We start from the raw sequence: 4,234 nt of genomic DNA on the forward strand, positions 1-4,234 counted from the left end.
GCTCATACTGTGACTGTGTTTCTTCTCTGAAATACCTTTAATAGCACAAGGTTCTGTGTTATGGAAGCCTTCTTAAGTTGATTGAAGATTTTTTTTCTTTTTTGAGCTAATTCCTGCTGAGAAATGTAATTAAGATCTTGAAGGTGATGTATACTTTGGTTTAAGTTAAAAGACATATTTACTTCTTCTTTTTTCCTAATAATTACTAGTCCCTTTCAGAGCGATTTCAGTCACATACCTATATGCCAAAAGACCAGTCAAAGTCATGGTTCACTCACATGTAATATTTTTTTCTTTATTAGAAATAGGGTTTTGGGTTTTCATTTATTTTAGTTTGCCAGAATGCAGGAAAATAAACTTTCTAACATCTGTGGGTTTATGGATTTCTTTAACAAACTGAAAAACAAGATCAGATTGTGGCCTTTGAGGTCTGGTCTGAGCAAAAGGGGATCCGAAGTGCACTGTCTGAGAAATACCCACTCCTGTCCATGTTTCTTGATTCACGTGTGTTCCAGAATGGTCTGTAATAACAGTTAAGCATAATGAGGGCTCCAGACCACATCAAATATGACAGTCAGCTAGTGGGGCTTCCTGCCTCTCTTGCTGCAGGGTATAAGCGAGAAACACAGCCACGCTGCCTGTGCATGGCACACAAAGCTGAGGATTGGAAGAAATTTTACTCCAGCCTGCATGCAGCCAGTCAAACTCATCATCTAGTAATCCACCAACCACAGAACCATTTAGGCTGGAATAGACCCTAAAGACCATCGAGTCCAACTGTAAATCTTCCTAGACACTAAAATTTTTGGAGATGCTACCTCTTTGTGACTCATGGAAATCTGGAGCTCTCCTAACAAGCTGAAAGCTAGTATTCTTTTTTGCTAGACTTGACACAGGCAGACTTTTCAGTTTTGCTAAAAAAGAGGCCCTGGGTTTCTTGAGTTCTCTTTCTAAAATAATTTGTTCTGTACTGACTCTGAGTCTTAGAATAGCCACAGACAATGAGTGCAATGCAAACAAGTAAGGGAAATTAGAAATGTGTGAAATTTTCCCAGAGTTTCATGCTTAACAAAGGATGGTGGCAAAACAATTTTCAAAACCAAAACATCTATATAAAGCTCTCCCCACATCTGTTGCTATTTGAGACACCCCTGGGAAAGTGACCAACACTTTCTTTTTGAAGACCTTAGAAAGGGAATAACAGGTGAACATACTTAAAGTTATGCTCTATATAAATCAGTCATATGGCTTCAAGTTTTGTTGTACTTTTCCAATTATGCTTTCCACCTAATAGTCACTTTTTCCATTAAGGAAATGCTAGATTTTCCCTTTGGCAGCTCTGCCTGAATCATTTGGGATTCACATTTCTATTTTCCTAGTGTGACACATTCCGTTTCCAACCTTGATACTGAAACTTGGTTTGCATCTCTAATTGCTCCCTTATTTATGCTGTAACCCCAGGATATAAAAGATGAGATATGGAGCTGATAGCACAGAAATGGGTTGGAGTAACTCCACCAAATTTAGAGGGAACTCTTCTCAGTGATGTAAATGGACAATTTGTCCTTGACTTAAAAAACCTCAGGATGCTACCCAGTGAATTTATTTGGACTGACAGCAGTGTAAATGAAATGAAAATATGGCTAATTTTCGACTGTGGAATAATAAAGAATGCATTGGAGTCACTAATTTTACAAATTTTACAGGGTGGATTGTGCAGGCAGGTAAACCATATGAGCTGTAAGAGAACATGACAGCTTAGGGTCTCAGACTTTTCCAAGTAATTCCTGGATTACTTTACTTTTCCTTGGAAAATGTGTGTTTCTCCAGTGGGAACTGGATTCTTAATGATGCTTCCCAAATGAACTAATTAGTTGCATTAGTATGTGTTCAACAAATTAAAAAAAAAAAAAATCAATTTAAGGTAGTACCAAGGCTGGACTTGTTGATTTCTATGTTTGCAAGTTGCTGTTTCCAGCATATTGCAAAGTTATCTTGGGGAAGCTCTACCTGATTAAAATCCATCTCTTTATTGATTTTCTTCAGCCATGAGATTAAGTCTTGATTTCAAGTCCCAGTTTGTGAATTTCTGTGTTGTAAGTCTTGTCTAATTCATTTAGGCTTTACCACTGGCACATGTCATATCCCAAGTAAAATGTAGGGAGAGACATCAGGTTACATTTCTGGTCTTTGAGTCTGAAATCTGACCACAAAATTTGCTTAAAGTACTTGAAACTTCAACAAAAAAAGTATGTTTTATATTTTACTTCACGCCTCCATTTAATTTGGCTTGCTCATTATGGAGAAAGATTTTAATCAGAGAAGTTAGTGAACTGGCTAATCTGTCATTATTTTGCTTTTCATTACCCTCCAAGATCATTCCTGTGCAGTATATTTAACTAAAATGAGGATTTAGCATTCTAAGGCATCAGCTTGTAATGATTCATTATTTCTAATATATTCAGTTCATACCAGATAATTTAAAAGTAAATCCTTTTAACTAGTGGTCCCTCCAGTGGTCCTTATGTGAGCACTGTGCTCAGAAGGACTTCTGGACACAATCCATTACAATGTCTTGTGGAACTGGGATTTCGCCTTAAAAAGAAAAAGCAAATTATTTCTGTTTAATGAGGTCTGCTCTAAGTTCATTGACACCGAGTTCCCAACAATATATAACATCACTGTCAGTCCCTATATTAACAGCATATTATGCCATTAAATGTCCTGCTGTTTTTTATATAATAGGAATTTGTGCCTCTGGATTGCCTTTATTCAAATATTACAATGAAGTGATAGAAAATCAATGATGAATATTTGATTATATAAAAAAATTCTATATTCTCAAAAAAAAGTTATAAATGTAGGACTCAATATCAGATTCTTAACATTTTCAAAATACTCATATATCATTGGATTTGTGCAATTTGGGATGCAGGGGGAATTATCCAGCAAAACTCTAGAATGATAAAATTACATGTCAAAGTCATCCCAAGGTCACACCTGTGCAACTGGAATGAATTTAGGGAGAACGTATGGCTCTAGTTTTCCTTCCCTGGTTGGACATTTCCAAGATATTCAGGGATGAAATTCATCTTCAAAAGAAAAAAAGGAAAATACAAAAATTGTTTTCTTCTTTAAGATAGCATCATGGGAATTTGTTTTGAGGTATTAAGTTTTTCTGAATATTCAACATTTTAAGCAGGTTCTGTAGCTAGCTCAAAGCCACTTTTAGTTAACGTTTCTTGACATCAAATGTAGTAAATGGAGAAAGCTAGTTAGAGAATGGTTAAATTCTGTGCCTGCTGGATGCAGCAGATAGAATTGTTGCCTTGCTAAATGACCTCTCAGCTTAGAGTTTGCCTAAATCCTCCGACTGTCTCTAACACAAGTAACCTGCCTTCGTTTGCTCTCCTCTTTCCCTTACTTGATGCCAGCACCACTTATCAGAGTAAAATCTGTAGCTATGTTAGATTTAATTAAGATAGTTTAAGTTCATAAATGACAAGCTTTTTTGTTTGGGGGGTATCCATTCCCCTCCTATGGAAGGGACAGTGAACTCCTATGGAGTATTTCTCCATAAAACCATAGGGGTTGAGGTTTTTTACCCATGAAAAATGCCAGTATCTAGATGGCTCTGGCAACTAGATGGAATATGGGAACTGCCCATTCAGGTATTTTCTCTACATGAGATGGCAGAGGAACAGCCACTTATGCTTCCTGTGTCAGCTGTGTGACTCTTGTGTTTAACCACAACCAGCAACCAAGCCCCATGCAGCTGCTCGATCTCTCCCCCAACAATGAGATTACAGTGAGAACTGGAGGTGTAAAAGCTTAGAAACTTCTGGTATGAGACCAAGGCAGCTTAATAGAGAAAGCAAAAGCTGTGCATGGAAGCAAAGAAAAAGAAGGAATTAATTCACTACTTCCCATGGTCAGGCAGGTGTTCAGCCATCTCCAGGAGAGCAGGGCCCCATTATAGTTACTTGGGAAGACAAATGCCATCACTCCAAATGTTCCACACTTCCAACTTCTCCCCACCATTTTCTATACTGATCATGATGTCATAAGGTCTGGAATATCCCTTTGGTCAGCCTGGGTCACCTGTCCCAGGTTTGTCTCCTCCCAGTTTCCCATGCACCCCCAGCCTCCTTGCCAGTGTGGCAGTGCAAAAATAAGGAAAGGCCTTGGCTCTGCATGAGCCCTGCCCAGGAATAACAAAAACATCTCTGTATTG

At 38.0% G+C, this 4,234-nt stretch overlaps 1 long non-coding RNA gene across 1 annotated transcript; it reads right to left on the reverse strand.

Moving 5' to 3' along the window:
- Positions 1–305: 305 nt before the first annotated feature.
- LOC128810756 (uncharacterized) lies at positions 306–3,973 on the reverse strand. Its single transcript, XR_008438125.1, has 3 exons — positions 3,001–3,973; positions 2,473–2,595; positions 306–521 (listed from the first exon to the last, which is right to left on the reverse strand). It is a non-coding gene; the product is annotated as an uncharacterized LOC128810756 (long non-coding RNA).
- Positions 3,974–4,234: the final 261 nt, after the last annotated feature.

The sequence above is a fragment of the Vidua macroura genome, chromosome 1, assembly GCF_024509145.1.
Source record: "Vidua macroura isolate BioBank_ID:100142 chromosome 1, ASM2450914v1, whole genome shotgun sequence".
Lineage (NCBI taxonomy): Eukaryota > Metazoa > Chordata > Aves > Passeriformes > Viduidae > Vidua > Vidua macroura.